Source organism: Oncorhynchus clarkii, chromosome 13 (genome assembly GCF_045791955.1).
Source record: "Oncorhynchus clarkii lewisi isolate Uvic-CL-2024 chromosome 13, UVic_Ocla_1.0, whole genome shotgun sequence".
Lineage (NCBI taxonomy): Eukaryota > Metazoa > Chordata > Actinopteri > Salmoniformes > Salmonidae > Oncorhynchus > Oncorhynchus clarkii.
Genome location: NC_092159.1, coordinates 61,280,342 through 61,302,408, shown reverse-complemented (window position 1 = coordinate 61,302,408; position 22,067 = coordinate 61,280,342). Strand labels below are relative to the sequence as shown.

Below are 22,067 nucleotides of genomic sequence, written 5' to 3'. Positions count from 1 at the left end.
ATGTCCACCTCTTGAACATCGGACTTCACTGTCACTTTCCAACCTTGTTGAGGATGGCTCGTTGTCAGGCTCAAAATGCCTCAAAATTGCCCGGATGGCCACCAATTTTTCAACCCTTGTATTGGTCAGCCTGTTGCGTGCCTTGGTGTGTGTGTTCCCAAACAAGGACCAGCTGAGCTCCGAGGCAGCTGATGTTGGTGAGATTTGGAGAATGATATAGTCAACAGGAAAGAGCCTCATATCCACAAAGTCCCTTCCTCCTGGTGGCTGACATGTTGGCACGACTGCCATATTGCATCTCCATCACAAAGCCCTTGCTTGGAAGTGTACTTCACCAGAATGCCAAGAACCTTGTCCTCATCCACGTCAAGGTGGCAAGACACGGTATTGATGACACCATAGGCCTTGTTGATCTCTGCACCAGACAGGATGCTCTTGCCAGCATAGTTGGGGTCCAACATGTACGCTGTGGCGTGTATGGTCTTCAGGCAGAAGTCTTCACGCTTTTTGATGTATTTCAGAACTGCTGTTTCCTCTGCTTGGAGCAACAGTGAAGTGGGCAGGGCAGTATGTATTTCTTCTCTTACATCTGCAAGAGGAGTCCGAACATCAGACAGGATGACATTGTCTCCCTCAATCCGTGCAATGGTTACTGCTATAAGTTTCAGGAGTTTCAGGCTGCTTACCACTCTCTCCCAAAATACATCATCCAGGAGGATCCTCTTGATGGGGCTGTCCATATTGGCAGACTGTGACACGGCCATTTCTTGGAGAGACTCCTTCCCCTCCAGAAGACCGTCAAACATAATGACAACACCACCCCAACAGGTGTTGCTGGGCAGCTTCAATGTGGTGCTCTTATTCTTCTCACTTTGCTTGGTGTGGTAGATTGCTGCTATAACTTGATGACCCTTCACATACCTAACCATTTCCTTGGCTCTCTTGTAGAGTGTATCCATTGTTTTCAGTGTCATGATTTCCTTGAGGAGCAGATTCAATGCATGAGCAGCACAGCCAATGGGTGTGATGTGAGGGTAGGACTCCTCCACTTTAGACCAAGCAGCCTTCATGTTCGCAGCATTGTCGGTCACCAGTGCAAACTCCTTCTGTGGTCCAAGGTCATTGATGACTGCCTTCAGCTCATATGCAATGTAGAGATCGGTGTGTCTGTTGTCCCTTGTGTCTGGACCATGAGCTGTTGCTATCGATAAGGAGTCTGATTCATCATTTTCATCTCGAATAGAAGTAGAGGAACTTTTGTCAGAGGTTGTGAGCCCTGGGGGAACTTTATGCACTTGGCCAGATGATTCTGCATCTTTGTTGTATTCTTCACATATGATTTGGCACAGTATTTGTCCAGATGGTAGTTTAATCTTCCTAATAACTCGTCACAATTCCACACAATTCCATGTACAGATAAATTGTTAAGTAGTTAAATTAAAACAACTCCTTTGTAAGATAAAATGTAAAACATTTAACATGTATGGAAAGAGGTGAATTAACACTCCTCAGTTAACAGGCTCAAGCAAGCTAAAACCCACATGGTAGCAAAAACTAACTAGCAGAAATTGTTAACAAGTTAGAAATGATTTAAACACAGTATGCTATAGGCTACTATTTACAAGTTAACAAAAAAAATAATGTCATAAAATATATTCACCCCACCCAGTATTGTAATCAAAACTTACCAGAAAGCATGTAGTCCTTGGGTCAGACAGTGTAGTAGTGTGGGCTCAATAGCATCTCATTAGTGTGCAAGATCTTGAGAACCAGAAGTACATGTGATGGAAGAATGCACTGTGCATGCAGAAGGAAAGGTTAACTAAAATATGCCACAAGACTTAGAATCCCTTATGTGTATCCCACAAATTTTTTTATTTTATATTTTTTTATTTTACCTTTATTTAACTAGGCAAGTCAGTTAAGATGGCCTAGGAACAGTGGGTTAACTGCCTTGTTCAGGGGCAGAATGACATATTTTTACCTTGTCGGCTCGGGGATTCGATCTTGCAACCTTCAGGTTACTGCTCTAACCACTAGGGTACCGGCTAATTCATCAACAAAGTTCGCTTCCTGATCAACGCAAGACGCCCTCTTCCCGATCGACGCAAGACGCCCTCTTCCCGATCGACGCAAGACGCCCTCTTCCCGATCGACGCAAGACGCCCTCTTCCCGATCGACGCAAGACGCCCTCTTCCCGATCGACGCAAGACGCCCTCTTTCTTACAAGAAGTCCTCTTTCTTACAAGAAGTCCTCTTTCTTACAAGAAGTCCTCTTTCTTACAAGAAGTCCTCTTTCTTACAAGAAGTCCTCTTTCTTACAAGAAGTCCTCTTTCTTACAAGAAGTCCTTTGAGCAGTGAAAAGCCATCGCTTGCCGGACCCTGGTTTAGAAAAGACTGAGAAACACTGCACTGATTATTCACCACAAGTAATACATTAGATAAGATACCCACTTCACATTGACCCGCTTTTCTTGGTCCACACTGTACAGCATGTGACAAATCCTGACTAATATAGTGAAAGTATATCAGTAGTTTCCTGATGTCAGAGAAATCCATTATGACACCGACTGCACATAGGTTGGCAGCCGAATAGCTTGATCTAATAACACCAGCCATGTTATGGAACAACATCCGTCTAGCTGTAGTGAGTAAATAAAAGTACGTTTTAGTTTCCATGACAAGTGACGTTTCTGTTGATAGGCTGGTCTAAAACACACAAACACAGGGGCTGCAGCGGATACATACCCAAACATGTTTGTTGTTACCCAGCATCCTCCACTGAATGCTTGTATGGAAAGAAAATGGAAGCAGGAATAATTCAAAGCCAGACAAAGAGAGCTGTATATTTATGAGACACTGCTTCTGGGTGGCATGATGATGATCTGACAGGAAAGCAACTAGTACATGAAAGATGTAGTAGTCCATTGGAAAGAAACTAAGAAAGGCCTCCCTCTGCTCCCACAAGCCCTCCCTCCCTCTGCTCCCACAAGCCCTCCCTCCCTCTACTCCTCCTCTCAGGCCTCAAGCACACTCTCCATCTCCATCTATGCCCCCACTCTCCCTTCCTCTCGCTCTCCCTCCACTCCACCCTTCAGGCCTCAAGCACGCTCTGCCTTAATGGCACCCGACATGGGGACCCAGATGGTAAGTTTACTACACGCTCTACGCAAACTCAAGTCTGAGGATTACGAAATTGTTTTTTTTTTGTCACAAAAAAGGGGCGGCTCCTTGTAATACGCTCCATTCGACTGACTTTCTTACTACATTTTGACACGCGTATCAGGCCTTCCACAGACGTGGGGGAAGTGGTCGCTTCATTCCTTGATCTGATCTATACAGTATATATATAGGCTATTCATCAAATAAGCCTATTTTGAATTAATAACCAAATATAATCTCAGTGAATGTTCAAACAGTAAACCAAACAACAAGAACGTAACCTAGTGGTTAGAGCGTTGGACTAGTACCGAAAGGTTGCAAGTTCAAATCCCCGAGCTGACAAGGTACAAATCTGTTGTTCTTCCCTTGAACAGGCAGTTAACCCACTGTTCCTAGGCCGTCATTGAAAATAAGAATTTGTTCTCAACTGACTTGCCTAGTTAAATAAAGGTAATATAAAAAATTAAAAAAATGTACTTACTTATTTTGTACATAATGTTGCCACTACCGTCTCTTATGACCAAAAATATTTTCTAGACTGCGATTCACCACGGACTGGCAGAATCTTCTTTTTCCTTTCACGACTCTGACGAGCCCGACACGAAGGATATGCTGCTTCCTCAGGAACAGGCCCCAATCCCCGTGATCTGCGTGAAGAGGAGGCGGAGAAAGAGGTGCCGAAGGTCCGGCTGCCTTCTGAGAAGTCGCAGGCGATCTGATAAACACCCACTTCGCTCCATTCTGATAGCAAACATGCAATCTTTGGACAATAAAATTGACGAGTTATTGGGAAGATTAAACTACCAACTGGACATCAAAAACTGCAACATCTTATGCTTCACGGAGTCGTGGCTGAACGTCAACATACAGCTGGCTGGTTATACGATGTAACGGCAGGATAGAACAGCGGCATATGGTAAGACAAGGGGCGGTGGACTATGTATTTTTGTAAATAACAGCTGGTGCACGATATCTAAGGAAGTCTCGAGCTATTGCTCGCCTGAGGTAGAGTTTCTCATGATAAGCTGTAGACCACACTACCTACTGAATGAGTTTTCATCTGTGTTCTTTGTAGTTGTTTACATACCACCACAGTCAGAGGCTGGCACTAAGACAGCACTGAATGAGCTGTATTCTTCCATAAGTAAACAAGAAAACGCTCATCCAGAGGCAGCGCTCCTAGTGGCCGGAGACTTTAATGCAGTGAAACTTAAATCAGTTTTACCTAATTTCTATCAGCATATTACCTGTTAAATGTGCAACCAGAGGGAAAACAATTCTGGACCACCTATACTTCACACACACAGCTCTCCCTCGCCCTCCATTTGGCAAATCTGACCATAATTCTATCCTCCCGATTCCTGCTTACAAGCAAAAATTAAAGCAGGAAGCACCAGTGACTAGATCTATAAAAAAGTGGTCAGATGAAGCAGATGCTAAGCTACAGGACTGTTTTGCTATCACAGACTGGAATATGTTCTGGGATTCTTCCGATGGCATTGAGGAGTACACCACATCAGTCACTGGCTTTAACAATAAGTGCATCGAGGACGTTGTCACCACAGTATTATTCATTGACTACAGCTCAGTGCTCAACACCATAGTGCCCACAAAGCTCATCAATAAGCTAAGGACCCTGGGACTAAACACCTCCCTCAGTAACTGGATAAGCTAAGGACCCTGGGACAAAACACCTCCCTCAGCAACTGGATCCTGGACTTTCTGACGGGCTGCCCCCAGGTGGTAAGGGTAACACATCTGCCACGCTGATCCTCAACACAGGGGCCCATCAGGTGCTCAGTCCCTTCATGTACTCCCTGTTCAATCATGACTGCACGGCCAGGCATGACTCCAACACCATCATTACATTTGCCGATGAGACAAGTGGTAGGCCTGATCACCAACAGCGATGAGACGGAGGTCAGAGGAGGAGGAGGTCAGAGACCTGGCCGTGTGGTGCCAAAATATCAACCTCATCGACGGGGCTGCAGTGGAGCAGGTTGAGAGCGTCAAGTTCCTTGGTGTCCACATCACCAAAAAATTAACATGGTCCAAGCACACCAAGACAGTTGTGAAGAGGGCACAACAAAACCTATTCCCCCTTAGGAGACTGAAAATATTTGGCATGGGTCCTCAGATCCTCAAAAAGGTCTTACAGCTGCACCATTGAGAGCAGGTTGCATCACTGCCTGGTATGGCAACTGCTCGGCTTCCGACCGCAAGGAGGGTAGTGCGAACGGCCCAGTACATCACCGAGGCCAAGCTTCCTGTCACCCAAGACCTCTATACCAGGTGGTGTCAGAGGAAGGCCCTAAAAATGGTCAAAGACTCCAGCCACCCTAGTCATAGACTGTTCTCTCTGCTAACGCACAGCAAGCGTTACCGGAGCGCCAAGTCTAAACAGCTTCTACCCCCAAGCCTTAAGACTCCTGAACATCTAATCACATGGCTCCCCAGACTACTTGCAGTGCCCCCCCCCCCCCATCTTTTACACCGCTGCTACTCTGTCGTCATCTATGCATAGTTACTTTAATAAAACAGGTAGTTTGTACTACCTCAAATAACCATTGACTCTGTACCGGTACCCCCCTGTATATAGCCTGCACATTGACTCTGTACCGGTACCCCCCTGTATATAGCCTGCACATTGACTCTGTACCGGTACCCCCTGTATATAGCCTCCACATTGACTCTGTACCGGTACCCCCCTGTATATAGCCTGCACGTTGACTCTGTACCAGTACCACCTGTATATAGCCTCCACATTGACTCTGTACCGGTACCCCCCTGTATATAGCCTCCACATTGACTCTGTACCGGTACCCCCCTGTATATAGCCTCCACATTGACTCTGTACCGGTACCCCCCTGTATATAGCCTGCACGTTGACTCTGTACCAGTACCACCTGTATATAGCCTCCACATTGACTCTGTACCGGTACCCCCCTGTATATAGCCTGCACGTTGACTCTGTACCGGTACCCCCCTGTATATAGCCTGCACGTTGACTCTGTACCGGTACCCCCCTGTATATAGCCTGCACATTGACTCTGTACCGGTACCCCCCTGTATATAGCCTGCACGTTGACTCTGTACCGGTACCCCCCTGTATATAGCCTGCACGTTGACTCTGTACCGGTACCCCCCTGTATATAGCCTGCACATTGACTCTGTACCGGTACCCCCCTGTATATAGCCTGCACATTGACTCTGTACCGGTACCCCTCTGTATATAGCCTGCACGTTGACTCTGTACCGGTACCCCCCTGTATATAGCCTGCACATTGACTCTGTACCGGTACCCCCCTGCACATTGACTCTGTACCGGTACCCCCCTGTATATAGCCTCCACATTGACTCTGTACCAGTACCACCTGTATATAGCCTGCACATTGACTCTGTACCGGTACCCCCCTGTATATAGCCTCCACATTGACTCTGTACCAGTACCACCTGTATATAGCCTCCACATTGACTCTGTACCGGTACCCCCCTGTATATAGCCTCCACATTGACTCTGTACCAGTACCACCTGTATATAGCCTGCACATTGACTCTGTACCGGTACACCCCGGTATATAGTCTCGCTGTCGTTATTTCACTTCTGCTCTTTAATTACTTGTTACTTTTATCTCTTATCTGTATTTTTTGAAACGGCATTGTTGGTTAGGGTTCGTAAGTAAGCATTTCACTGTAAGGTCTACTACACCTGTTGTATTCGGCACATGTGACTAATGCAATTTGATTTGATTTTAAAAGGCTAGCAAGCTTGTCATGTTTTTACCCAGGCTAAAGCCAGCTAGTCGGGCTGCCGGCTAGCTACTACTAGCAAGGGAAGGCCAATCATTCATAAGCAAATGCCATTCTATAATACACTTTTGCGAAAGGGTTCTAACCACAATTTGCAAAGACCAAGACCCCTCCCTCTACATGTGGCTAGCTGTACAAGACTGTGTGTGTTGAATGTCAGATCATCAGTTGAGATGTTTCACAGCACCCACAGCATGTTATGCATGGTTCATCTCTATGACATCCTGCTAGCTCAGGCCCCATAATTCACTTTTGGGTCAAAGGTCAGGGTCGTGCTGAGTGTGTTGGGGTGTGGGAGGAAGGCAATGTTTAGACTGAATGTCTCTCTCCACCCTTTTCAATCTTTCTCATTATCTCTCTCGCTCTACCTCTCTCTCTGAACATTGTGAAATATGGTTTGCAACATACAGACTACGTGATATTCAAGTATTTAAATCCCATCGGGGAGAATGAATACTTTAGTACAGTGATGACAGAACACTGCAATCTATGAATGTCCATTATAGTACAGACACCCCAGCTGTTTATCTTCTCTGTGTTCTGTGTTCTCTGTGTTCTCTGTGTTCTGACTCACGTGACATGGATGTTGCATTTTGTCAAAGAGCATGTGTGTGTGTGTGGGTGTGTGTGTGCGTTGTAAACGTGTTTGAAAAGTCAATTCCCAAGCAGTGACCCCCGAGTTCCCACGGTGACTCACCAACAGCCTTCACACACACACACACACACACACCAATCCATCCCTAAATATGTTCCTCTTTTCCTCATCATGTGACATCTGGTCAGGAAGACATTGTGGAATTCCAGAGGGTTTTCCCAACAGTATTCTTACCCTGGGAACGCCATGGAAACGCCGTGTTAACTTTGTCTGCTTCCCAAAGGGCACCCTATTCCCTATGTAGTGCACTTCTTTTGACCAGAGCCCATAGGGCCCATCACTATACAGGAAACAGAGTGCCATTGGGGACGTGCACTCTAAATGTTAGGTGTTTATAGGTTACATATAGGTTACTGACTGTGGTATATTTCTGGTTCATTAAGACCCAACATTATGGGGAGAGAAAACCCTGAAAACGAAGGAATCATGAGAAAGGCAACGAGTGGGTTCCACGAGGCTTTAACGTTCAGCTTCCTCTAAAACATACAGATTTCCTCCACTTCAATCAGAGTTAATTAGAGGCAAAACACACTTGGCTTGATTGAGTTGAAAGACAAATGCTGTGGAGTTGTACTGTAGCTACTAAAATAAGTTATTCCATCACACACACACACACACACACACTGTGAGGAAATGACAGCAGTAACAGTTGCTGTGGGAGCTGTAACCTGAGTTATGAGGAGAAACATTCACTAATCTCCATTCATAAATAACACTGTGAGTGTCAACCCTCTACTGAATACCTCATCCACTTCTTCAGATTACAGAACTCTACATTACTAACAGCCCAGCTCCATTAGAGGGAGTTTACTAACCCTTCAGATCTCTACATTACTAACAGCCCAGCTCCATTAGAGGGAGTTTACTGACCCTTCAGATTACAGAACTCTACATTACTAACAGCCCAGCTCCATTAGAGGGAGTTTACTAACCCTTCAGATCTCTACATTACTAACAGCTCAGCTCCATTAGAGGGAGTTTACTGACCCTTCAGATTACAGAACTCTACATTACTAACAGCCCAGCTCCATTAGAGGGAGTTTACTGACCCTTCAGATTACAGAACTCTACATTACTAACAGCCCAGCTCCATTAGAGGGAGTTTACTGACCCATCAGATTACAGAACTCTACATTACTAACAGCCCAGCTCCATTAGAGGGAGTTTACTGACCCATCAGATTACAGAACTCTACATTACTAACAGCCCAGCTCCATTAGAGGGAGTTTACTGACCCATCAGATTACAGAACTCTACATTACTAACAGCCCAGCTTCATTAGAGGGAGTTTACTGACCCTTTAGATTACAGAACTCTACATTACTAACAGCCCAGCTCCATTAGAGGGAGTTACTGACCCTTCAGATCTCTACATTACTAACAGCCCAGCTCCATTAGAGGGAGTTACTGGCCCTTCAGATTACAGAACTCTACATTACTAACAGCCCAGCTCCATTAGAGGGAGTTTACTGACCCTTCAGATTATAGAACTCTACATTACTAACAGCCCAGCTTCATTAGAGGGAGTTTACTGACCCTTCAGATTATAGAACTCTACATTACTAACAGCCCAGCTCCATTAGAGGGAGTTACTGACCCTTCAGATTACAGAACTCTACATTACTAACAGCCCAGCTTCATTAGAGGGAGTTTACTGACCCTTCAGATTATAGAACTCTACATTACTAACAGCCCAGCTCCATTAGAGGGAGTTACTGACCCTTCAGATTACAGAACTCTACATAACTAACAGCCCAGCTCCATTAGAGGGAGTTTACTGACCCTTCAGATTACAGAACTCTACATTACTAACAGCCCAGCTCCATTCTAGAGAAGAGTGATAACCCCCAACCCTCACCATGCAGCCCATCCAACCCCAGAGAAGGTGGTATCCCCCTCCCCCACCATGCAGCCCATTCAACCCCAGAGAAGGTGGCTGAAGCTGGGCAGTGGCACTCAGTCAGTCTGGACAGTCAGTCTCTGGAGCCAATAAAAACTACTGACCTGGATAGAGTGATGACAGGATGACCTGAGGGCATGGGGGGGGGGTCGCATATGGCCCAATCCACAAGACCTGGAAACAGCGACCGGCTATGGCGGCTAGGCAGGCTTGTTCTAGATGTTCATTCTACACAGGCATGGGTTAACCAGACTGGGTTTCTTCAGAGATCTGCCTCTTATCCCAGTCATTCCCCAGACTGTTGGACATAAGACCTGGGAATAAGAACAGACTAGAATAGTCTTCTTCAATCTTTTACAGTAGTCTCCTCTAGCTACTGATGACATTGGAAGTTTCCAGAAATCAGTGACCTGGGTTATATTACACTATTCAGAGATTTGCCAGTAGTGCCTGTAATTCACCAGACAGTTGGTCTCTGCTAGATGTCGGTCTTTACTGCACCAAGTAACTTAGCAGGCTGCTGGGCCGTGCCGGACTCCTAGCAGGCTGCTGGGCCGTGCCGGACTCCTAGCAGGCTGCTGGGCCGTGCCGGACTCCTAGCAGGCTGCTGGGCCGTGCCGGACTCCTAGCAGGCTGCTGGGCCGTGCCGGACTCCTAGCAGGCTGCTGGGCCGTGCCGGACTCCTAGCAGGCTGCTGGGCCGTGCCGGAACTCCTAGCAGGCTGCTGGGCCGTGCCAGAGTCCTATACATGTATCTAGAGAGGTTTCTGTCTGAACATTCTGAGAGCCACTTCCTCCTCAGTAGCCAAGGTAAAAGGCTCTGTAGCCACTGCCACACTTCAGAGCTGCACGGTTTATTTCCGACAGGTTTTAAACCTGTGAAGACGTCCAGTGAAAGCAGATAAGTCATTTGTTTGACACCACAACACAACACCGCCTTGGATGCACACGATCCCGAATGCTAATCAATAAAAACATCGGAAATTCGCTGCTCTGTTTTGTTTGTTTACGGCAGGGAACTGTCACTCTAGCATTGTGACATCACCAACATCTAGAGAATAGAGACGTTACCATGGCAGCCGTTCTCAAACCTGGCCACGCTCTTAATGTATGTCTCTGGGTCGTGCTACACAGCCACTTACCAGAGGTGAACGTCCCATTTAGAAGAGGAACAGCCCATTATCTCTCCATCAGACCAACAGGGTGGGACCATGCAGACAGCAGCACAATAATGACTTGCAGTCGGGGACGTCATTTTAAATGGAGCATGTTGCACTTTCAAGAAAAGCTCATTTTCAATGAATCATTGGTAGCCAAATAGATGTTCTATATTTAGAAGTCTGTCTAGGATCAATTGTCATGACGTACAAAACAGGCCTTTCTGTTGGCTGACTGATGTCCAGAGTATATAGGCCTTTCTGTTGGCTGACTGATGTCCAGAGTATATAGGCCTTTCTGTTGGCTGACTGATGTCCAGAGTATATAGGCCTTTCTGTTGGCTGACTGATGTCCAGAGTATATAGGCCTTTCTGTTGGCCAGACTGATGTCCAGAGTATATAGGCCTTTCTGTTGGCCAGACTGATGTCCAGAGTATATAGGCCTTTCTGTTGGCTGACTGATGTCCAGAGTATATAGGCCTTTCTGTTGGCCAGACTGATGTCCAGAGTATATAGGCCTTTCTGTTGGCTGACTGATGTCCAGAGTATATAGGCCTTTCTGTTGGCTGACTGATGTCCAGAGTATATAGGCCTTTCTGTTGGCCAGACTGATGTCCAGAGTATATAGGCCTTTCTGTTGGCTGACTGATGTCCAGAGTATATAGGCCTTTCTGTTGGCCAGACTGATGTCCAGAGTATATAGGCCTTTCTGTTGGCTGACTGATGTCCAGAGTATATAGGCCTTTCTGTTGGCTGACTGATGTCCAGAGTATATAGGCCTTTCTGTTGGCCAGACTGATGTCCAGAGTATATAGGCCTTTCTGTTGGCTGACTGATGTCCAGAGTTATAGGCCTTTCTGTTGGCTGACTGATGTCCAGAGTATATAGGCCTTTCTGTTGGCAGACTGATGTCCAGAGTATATAGGCCTTTCTGTTGGCCAGACTGATGTCCAGAGTATATAGGCCTTTCTGTTGGCTGACTGATGTCCAGAGTATATAGGCCTTTCTGTTGGCCAGACTGATGTCCAGAGTATATAGGCCTTTCTGTTGGCTGACTGATGTCCAGAGTATATAGGCCAGAGTCAGACTAACTATAGACCACGGTGTGAGCTGGTTACTCCTCTGTCTCTCCTCACACCTCCACCCACACAGAGGTGTGTGTTGTGAACCCCGCAGTGTGTCAACCAACCCTGTGGTGTGAACGAACGTCGTCGTGCTAAACCATAGTGCTGCCATCACCTCCAACCATCAGCGCTCACCTGACGTGTGTGTATGAGGTCATCAGCATTGCTCGTGTCACACCTCCCACGCAGACAACAGAGGGAGGCAGCGTGTTCTATGGAATGCTGCTCTCTCCTCTCAGTCAGGATCCAAGAGAGACCGTTAGGAACATGTTTCTACTAGTTTACGGTTCAGTTTCAAATAGCAGCCTGTTCCCTATATAGTCCACTACTTCTGACCAGAGCCCTATGGGGCCTAGTGCACCCTATGGGCGATCCTGCGTGGGTTTAAAAGATAAGCCTGAAAGCTAAACAAAGTGCGTTCAACTATGGCTTGTTGACACAAAAGGTGTTGATTGTAAGGTCAAAAGTAGTGCACTAAAAACAGGGGGATATGGTGCCACTTGTGACGTAGACTCCATGTGCTGTGACCTCTGTCCTGTTACTGAGCTGCTGTTTAAAACCTGACAAGAATTACAGAGGAACGGGGTCAGGGAGGGATGGGGTCAGGAGGAAGAGGGGGACGGCAGTGGCTTCTTCCGTGGTGTCCTCCCAGTAACACCATTCTTGTTTAGTGTTTTACGTATCGTAGACTCGTCAACAGAGATGTAAGCATGTTCCAGAGATTTCTGTCAGTCTTTAGTTGACACTCTAGGATTCTTCTAAACCTCATTGAGCATTCTGCGCATTCTTCTCAAGATCTTGCACACTAATGAGATGCTATTGAGCCCACACCACTACACTGTCTGAGCCAAGGACTACATGCTTTCTGGTAAGTTTTGATTACAATACTGGGTGGGGTGAATATATTTTATATGACATACATGATTTTTTGTTAACTTGTAAATAGTAGCCTACAGCGAAGTGTGTTTAAATCATTTCTAACTTCTGCTACTTCGTTTTTGCTACCATGTGGGTTTTAGCTTGCTTGAACCTGCTAACTGAGGAGTGTTAATTCACCTGTTTCCATACATCATTTTTTAAAAACATTTATCTTACAAAGGAGTTGTTTAATCTAACTGCTTAACTATTTCTCTGTACGTGATCTTGTATGTGGGGGTTTTTAACTCATTTTTTTCTAATCTTTACAGGAAAATGCCACGGGCACAATCTGATGTGTGGAGACATTTCACTGCAGCTAATGTATAAAGAAAATCTGTGTACATTTGCAAATACTGTGCCAACTCAAATGTTAAGAACACAACAAATGCAGAATCATCTGGCCAAGTGCATAAAGTTCCCCCAGGGCTCACAAACTCAAACTCAAAGACAAAAGTCCCTCTTACTTCTATTCGAGATGAAAATTATGAATCAGACTCCTTATCGATAGCAACAGCTCACGGTCCTCCTGGAATCAGAAGTATATTTGACTCAATGGAGGAAAGTAGTCAGAGAAATTATGAATGTCTTGCTCGAGCTGTGTACGCAACTGGTTCACCTCTGATGCTCACAGGCAATGTGTATTGGAAGAGATTTCTGAATGTTCTTCGCTCAGCATACACCCCTCCAACCAGACATGCTTTATCTACTCATTTGCTGGATGCAGAGTCCAAGTGAAGGTCAAGCAAATCATAGAGAAAGCAGACTGTATTGCAATCATCTCTGATGGGCAGTCGAATGTTCGTGGGCAAGGAATAATTAACTACATCATTAACTCCACCCCTTAGCCAGTATTCTACAAGAGCACAGATGCACCGATCTCTACATTGCAGATGAGCTGAAGGCAGTCATCAATGACCTTGGACCATCCTGTCTGGTGCAGAGATCAACAAGGCCTATGGCGTCATCACTACCGCGTCTCGCCACCTTGACCTGGATGAGGGCAAGGTTCTTGGCAGTCTGGCGAAGTACACTTCCAAGCAAGGGCTTTGGGATGGAGATGCAATATGGCAGTCGTGCCAACATATCTCATCAGCCACCTGGTGGAAGGGACTTTGTGGATCTGAGGCTCTTTCCCCTGTTGCCTCCATCATCCTACAAATCCCACCAACATCAGCTGCCTCAGAGCGCAACTGGTCCTTGTTTGGGAACACACACACACACACCAAAGCACGCAACAGGCTGACCAATACAAGGGTTGAAAGATTGGTGGCCATCCAGGCAATTTGAGGCTTTTTGAGCCTGACCACGAGCCATCCTCAACAAGGTTGGAAAGTGACAGTGAAGATGAGGCCTCAGAGTCTGATGTTCAAGAGGTGGACATTGAGGAGGTCCAGGGAGAAGACATGGAAGCCTGAGAGGAAGACAACCAAAGCTTTAGTTTCTAGAATATCCTTTGAGTGATGCAATGGATCATTGAGGATCCTTCAATATTCCCTTTATTTTGTTGTTCAGTGAAATCATCTCATGTGAAGAGTTAACTCATTTATTTAAAGTTTATTTCGTAACTACATTTATTTTTTTCCTATTGGAAGTATTAAATAATTTGCAATTATGTCTACTTATAAGGTAAAAGGTTTGTCTCCATATATGGTAAGGTAAATATATCCAATGCAAAAAAACATTTACATTTAAATGGTATAAATATTATTTTGCACATATTTCTATTAATTCCCACGGAAAGTTTCCAACTCTGAATATTCCCCAAAATGTGCCACCCTACTAGGGAATAGCGAATAAACATTTTGTGAGTGCTTTTTTAATAGGGCAGGGCAGCTCTAATAAACATCTCCAATCTGGTCTCATTGATTGGACTCCATGTCAGCTGACTCCTGACTCCCATTAGCTTTTGGAGAAGTCATTAGCCTCAGCTTTTGGAGAAGTCATTAGCCTCGTGGGGTTCAGATACTTTAAGCACACTGAGTTTGTCTGTTGTTGTGACTTAGATGAAGATCAGATCTGATGATGAAATCCTGGTAATTCCAGAGGGTTTATACCTACTGGTTCCTGCCACTGTACACACAGGCTTTATATTCAATTAACTCTGCAACTAACCATCCACTTTTTCCACCACCGTCACCAGTACAACAGAGACCGTGATACAGATAAATGAACCTGTTAAAAGAAAACAAGGATACTTCATGCCGAAACCCTCATTAAATACCAATGATATTCACTAAGTTCATGGTTTGTATTCAGGATAATGATTTACAGATTTCTTGTGCTATTATTATTTTTAAAAAAATCTTATCTTTGAATATTTGACATGCTATAAGGCCACACAGAGGGCCGGAGATGATTACACACATCTGGGATAATCTGAAGGACCCAAAAGGGACACTAGATGTCTTGTGAAAAAATTACATTAAATCCTTGAACGTTACCAAAACGCTGGTATTTTACTGGTAAACGTTGGCATTTTCCAGTAATATACCGTCCCTTTTCAACTGTTGCACAGAGTGATGTAATGGCACTGAGCGTGGCATCTAGAAGTAAACAGGCAGAGGCCTTCAGAGGGGGCACCTCCCTCCATGGCATTTAGAAGACTTACTACACAGCCTAAAGAGAGTGGCCACAGTGAGGGTGAAGGAGATCAGAACAGAGTGGAACTCCGGAACAGTCAAGGAATATTAAAATGCATTCTAATTCTTAGCCATCTCAAAATGATACACTTGGAGGTTTTATCAGAAGTAAGATATGGGGGATGGTTAAGTTTTCCTCCTTAAAATTACTGCTGTCCTCAGTTCCCAAACCACACGGCTTGGCCTTCCAGTTCACCAGCTGGACCAAAGACTTGACCTCATTGGTTGGACTAATTGGTGAACATCTGAGACACACATCCATGGCTGTTGAACTGTGTTCTGCACTACACAGCGCTAAAGGAATGTTCCTAATTACACTAGAAAGATAAGTTAACTGACATCAGTTAGCTTTACATGGCAATTACTGGTGACACGCACTGTGGCGGTACAGGGGTGTGTGTGTGTGTGTGTGTGTGTATAAAGGTCTGAGCCCACAGGAAGGGCAGGGGGAGTAGGAGTCTCCCATATCAACAGAAATTAACTCGGGGACACACACATCAATCCATACTCTAAACAAATAAACAGACACTACTCTAAACCAACCAGCAGCAATACGGTTTTAATTACGTGGTACTGTACTTCTAAACTGTACTGTGAGTGTGTGTGCTTCCTGACCTTTCACTGTTACCTGTGCTTTAGATGCATCTGAATGTTGACATCTGTTCAGAGAGAGCAGAGGACTGTATAACGACGAGAGAGAGAGCAGAGGACTGTGTGACGACGAGAGAGAGAGAGCAGAGGACTGTGTGACGACGAGAGAGAGAGAGCAGAGGACTGTGTAACGACGAGAGAGAGAGAGCAGAGGACTGCGTAACGACGAGAGAGAGAGCAGAGGACTGCGTAACGACGAGAGAGAGAGAGCAGAGGACTGCGTGACAACGAGAGAGAGAGCAGAGGACTGCGTGACGACGAGAGAGAGAGCAGAGGACTGCGTGACGACGAGAAAGAGAGCAGAGGACTGTATAATGATGAGAGAGTGTAGAGGACTGTATAATGATGAGAGAGTGTAGAGGACTGTATAATGATGAGAGAGTGTAGAGGACTGTATAATGATGAGAGAGTGTAGAGGACTGTATAATGATGAGAGAGTGTAGAGGACTGTATAATGATGAGAGAGTGTAGAGGACTGTATAATGATGAGAGAGTGTAGAGGACTGTATAATGATGAGAGAGTGTAGAGGACTGTATAATGATGAGAGAGTGTAGAGGACTGTATAATGATGAGAGAGTGTAGAGGACTGTATAATGATGAGAGTGTAGAGGACTGTATAATGATGAGAGTGTAGAGGACTGTATAATGATGAGAGTGTAGAGGACTGTATAATGATGAGAGTGTAGAGGACTGTATAATGTTGAGAGTGTAGAGGACTGTATAATGTTGAGAGTGTAGAGGACTGTATAATGACGAGAGAGTAGAGGACTGTATAATGACGAGAGAGTAGAGGACTGTATAATGACGAGAGAGTAGAGGACTGTATAATGACGAGAGTGTAGAGGACTGTATAATGACGAGAGAGTAGAGGACTGTATAATGATGAGAGTGTAGAGGACTGTATAATGTTGAGAGAGTGTAGAGGACTGTATAATGATGAGAGAGTGTAGAGGACTGTATAATGATGAGAGAGTGTAGAGGACTGTATAATGATGAGAGTGTAGAGGACTGTATAATGTTGAGAGTGTAGAGGACTGTATAATGTTGAGAGTGTAGAGGACTGTATAATGACGAGAGAGTAGAGGACTGTATAATGACGAGAGTGTAGAGGACTGTATAATGACGAGAGAGTAGAGGACTGTATAATGACGAGAGTGTAGAGGACTGTATAATGTTGAGAGAGTGTAGAGGACTGTATAATGATGAGAGAGTGTAGAGGACTGTATAATGATGAGAGAGTGTAGAGGACTGTATAATGATGAGAGTGTAGAGGACTGTATAATGATGAGAGTGTAGAGGACTGTATAATGATGAGAGTGTAGAGGACTGTATAATGATGAGAGTGTAGAGGACTGTATAATGATGAGAGTGTAGAGGACTGTATAATGTTGAGAGTGTAGAGGACTGTATAATGATGAGAGTGTAGAGGACTGTATAATGATGAGTGTAGAGGACTGTATAATGTTGAGAGAGTAGAGGACTGTATAATGATGAGAGTGTAGAGGACTGTATAATGATGAGAGTGTAGAGGACTGTATAATGATGAGAGTGTAGAGGACTGTATAATGTTGAGAGAGTGTAGAGGACTGTATAATGATGAGAGTGTAGAGGACTGTATAATGATGAGAGTGTAGAGGACTGTATAATGTTGAGTGTAGAGGACTGTATAATGACGAGAGAGTAGAGGACTGTATAATGACGAGAGTGTAGAGGACTGTATAATGTTGAGAGAGTAGAGGACTGTATAATGATGAGAGTGTAGAGGACTGTATAATGATGAGAGTGTAGAGGACTGTATAATGTTGAGAGAGTGTAGAGGACTGTATAATGTTGAGAGAGTGTAGAGGACTGTATAATGTTGAGAGAGTAGAGGACTGTATAATGATGAGAGTGTAGAGGACTGTATAATGATGAGAGTGTAGAGGACTGTATAATGATGAGAGTGTAGAGGACTGTATAATGTTGAGAGTGTAGAGGACTGTATAATGTTGAGAGAGTAGAGGACTGTATAATGATGAGAGTGTAGAGGACTGTATAATGATGAGAGTGTAGAGGACTGTATAATGATGAGAGTGTAGAGGACTGTATAATGATGAGAGTGTAGAGGACTGTATAATGTTGAGAGGGTAGAGGACTGTATAATGATGAGAGTGTAGAGGACTGTATAATGATGAGAGTGTAGAGGACTGTATAATGATGAGAGTGTAGAGGACTGTACAATGAGTCGGACGTCCTTGGGACCCCAGATAGCAGGGGGTTGCTGAATAAACATGCCCTCTGGCTTTTGAACAAACTCTACTATCACGCTGGCACACACACACACACACACACACACAGTATTATTATCAGGCCTGAAACAAAAGAGTCCCAGGAACAAACACAGTATTCACAGTGACATTTGAGCCTCACCAAACCCCCTTGGAATTTAGATGTTGGGGCAACATAACAGGGGTTACATCAAGTTTGCTGTGCCGCAGTGAACGAACCAAAGGTCAAAGGTTAACTCCTGTGCACAAATCACAGACCTAGTTAGTTACTTAGTTACTTAGTTACAGACCATTAGAACTGTGTGCCAAAAGCAGTAGAGGACAACACGGTCAAATGATGTATTTTCTGCATCCTAAACACCACCCTTTTCCCTAGCAGGATCTTATGGAGAGCACTATAGGGGACAGGGTGTCAGCTGGGATACAGGCTATAGGGGACAGGGTGGCCGTTGGGATACAGACTATAGGGGACAGGTTGTCAGTTGGGATACAGACTAGAGAGGACAGGGTGTCAGTTGGGATACAGGCTATAGGGGACAGGGTGTCAGCTGGGATACAGACTATAGGGGACAGGGTGTCCGTTGGGATACAGACTATAGGGGACAGGGTGTCAGTTGGGATACAGACTATAGGGGACAGGGTGTCAGTTGGGATACAGACTATAGGGGACAGGGTGGCCGTTGGGATACAGACTACAGGGGACAGGGTGTCAGTTGGGATACAGACTAGAGAGGACAGGGTGTCAGTTGGGATACAGACTATAGGGGACAGGTTGTCAGTTGGGATACAGACTATAGGGGACAGGGTGTCAGTTGGGATACAGACTATAGGGGACAAGGTGTCAGTTGGGATACAACCTGTCAGAACAGTAAACAGTCAGGATCAGAGGAGGAGAACCAATGATACAGATGGATCCATTCCGACTCCAAAGTGTCCCTGAAAGACCAAGTTCTAAGTGTTGAACTGGCAACACAACATCAGTCAACCAAACTACAGTGGACAACCCTTCACCACATACTCAGTATCATTCAGCTAAGTGTCACAGTCCACAGAGACATTCCCTAGGAGAAAATAACAGTTTATGTTGGAATTTCCTGGAATGTCAACCCCCCATACACACATGTACACACACATTCTATGACAGAGTTTAAAGCAGGATGCATGGCCTTCCCCCCCTACAAAGACATGGCCTTCCCCCCCCTACAAAGACATGGCCTTCCCCCCCCTACAAAGACATGGCCTCCCCCCCTACAAAGACATGGCCCCCCCCCCCTACAAAGACATGGCCTCCCCCCCCCCTACAAAGACATGCCCCCCCTACTACAAAGACATGGCCTTCCCCCCTACAAAGACATGGCTTTCCTCCCACAACACAGTACATAGTGAGAGACAGAACACAGCGGTTCACAGCTGCCACACAGGAACACAGACACATGAAAAGATCCATTCATTTAATGACAATTGAAAAGTTTGATTTATCCACCAATATTCTTGATTCAGCAAAACGTTAGAAACCTGAGTGCAACATGGGGTAGGCAACTACATACATTTGTCCAATGAGAAACGATTGGTTTGGTTGAATTTTCCGTTGCACATTTTTTTAAATAAAGTTTAGCCCTAATAACCCCCCCATTATGACAGGAGGACCAGAGAATCTGCATCCCAAATGGCTCCCTATTCCCTCTATCCGCCCTGGTCAGAAGTAGTGCACTGTATAGTGACTATGGTGCCATTTGGAACACAGGCAGTAGAGGACTCCCAGCCAATGAGCTGATCTGATGCCCAGTGACACAGACCTGGTTGCCATGTCAACAGTCTCTCTGGCGAGGAGGGTAATGGTTTGGGAGAATGGGATGCACTTTGACCAGTGTACCAGCGCATACACACACGCACGACGAGAGGCTAAACAGTAGGTGAAATGTCTGCTACGATGTGTGTGTGTGTGTGTGTGTGTGTGTGTGTGTGTGTGTGTGTGTGTGTATAGTTTTGGACTTAATAGGGTCAGTTTGTCCATTCTGTCACCAGCAGTTCCACTTTATCTAATGTCTGCTGGTTAATGATTGAACAATTCTCTGACCTGAGATCCAAACTCACTTCTCCCAATGCTGCAGAGTGAGTTGGCAAAAATGCATTTTCTCCCATTCTGTCAAATGCATGTTCTTTAAGAAAGAGCTTTGGTGCAACCAATTAGTAGTTAGGCTATCAAAGGGGACGTTGTTCGTGGACATGGTATGATGGAGTACATCAGAAAAGATATCACCGGAGTCACCATCCTCATAGATTCAGGCCATCACGCTCCCCTGGTCTAGACAACGTATCCAGGAGCTACAGCCCTACTGTATCACCATCCTCATAGATTCAGACCATCACGCTCCCCTGGTCTAGACAACGTATCCAGGAGCTACAGCCACACTGCCTTCAATACAAGCGACGCTTTTCTTTTTACCATAATAAAAAGTGACCCGCGCCATATTTCCTTGATTTCCTTTAATTAAGCTACACAACTTCTAAATGAATCAGTCGAATATAAAGTTAAGAAATATGAAAATAATTATAAGTCCACTGAAAGCAGAATTCTAACAGAAAACCCCCAAAAAACTCTGTCTTATTCTATTGAGTTCAAGACGCAAAGCAAATGATCATGAACCCGGACACAGAAAAGGCAACAAAGTAACACGAGCCTATTTTTGCAACATCGTTGCATTCAATAAACAGGCACCCGGCAGCGCCCAAAACCACCGCATGTTGCAATTGGCTGTTCTTTGTAATGTGAGGAATAATCTACACTCGACAGAAAGGAGACAACTACTCCAATTAAACTGTTAAAAAAAGAGAATCATGAAATGACCCCAGTTAAGCCCAGTTTCAATACGGCCGAGGATCACTGACGAGGGAACAGTAAGTAGCCTGGTTGATGATTACAAAAGCGACTCCGCTCCCAATATTCACCCCCCGTGGTCCCCCCCTATCTGCGCTTCTGTCTGTTTGTAAGCTGCATGCACTATGATCAAGACGGAATAAAAGAGCCACAATTAAGTTTTTTTTTGTTGTTATGAATCTAATTTAAAGCGCATGCATAGGCCACGCGGAACTCACCGTGAAAAGCATCCCATCCACAAGGCGTTGATCCGCGTGACAGTTTCAAAGAGGCCCCAGGTTCAAGACAAGGGCGCGTTCATCACACAACAACGTTGTCTGTTGGCTTGTCTTGCCGTAGGCTAGGATCCGCTCAACAACGGGACCAGGCAAAATGTAGAGAATATATATCCTATCGACTCTTCCAAACTCCCAATTCTATTATTATTTTTTTTGTTTTAAACAAATCAGCACCAAAATAAGATAGTGAAGTTGGTTTCCAGAGTAAAATAGTAGCTATGATGCATCCTATGTGCTTCTGTCAAGGGTTGCTGTACACCGGTGCAACGTTCATCGCGTTTCCACTTCTGTCGTGAGTCTGACCACGCCCCTCCCACATGGCGTCTTAAAGCGATAGGGCGGTATTCTAGAATTAGGCTATTCTCACTGTACTGAGACAGACTAGAGGCTCTGGGTGGGCCCCACATGTTTTCCAAACGGAGATGGGCAATGAATGATTGTCACATTCACATTCATGTATGTGTGTGGGCCAACAGGTACCATATCTCACACAGCCAAAGGAGGGGATAGGTATTTATTTATTTTATTTCACCTTTATTTAACCAGGTAGGCTAGTTGAGAACAAGTTCTCATTTGCAACTGCGACCTTGCCAAGATAAAGCATAGCAGTGTGAACAGACAACAC

General features: G+C 45.1%; 1 protein-coding gene across 2 annotated transcripts in view; it reads right to left on the bottom strand.

Annotated features, from left to right (window-relative positions):
* LOC139424096 (cdc42 effector protein 4-like) overlaps nucleotides 1-21,688 on the bottom strand; it is a 34,438-nt gene extending 12,750 nt beyond the window's left edge. Inside the window, exon 1 of one of the 2 annotated variants that reach the window (XM_071175791.1) lies at nucleotides 21,383-21,688. The gene's annotated coding sequence lies outside the window, so the exon portion shown is untranslated. Of the gene's footprint in view, nucleotides 1-9,633; nucleotides 9,732-21,382 lie in introns of those variants that run through there. The other variant, XM_071175792.1, reaches the window with a different exon arrangement.
* Nucleotides 21,689-22,067: the final 379 nt, after the last annotated feature.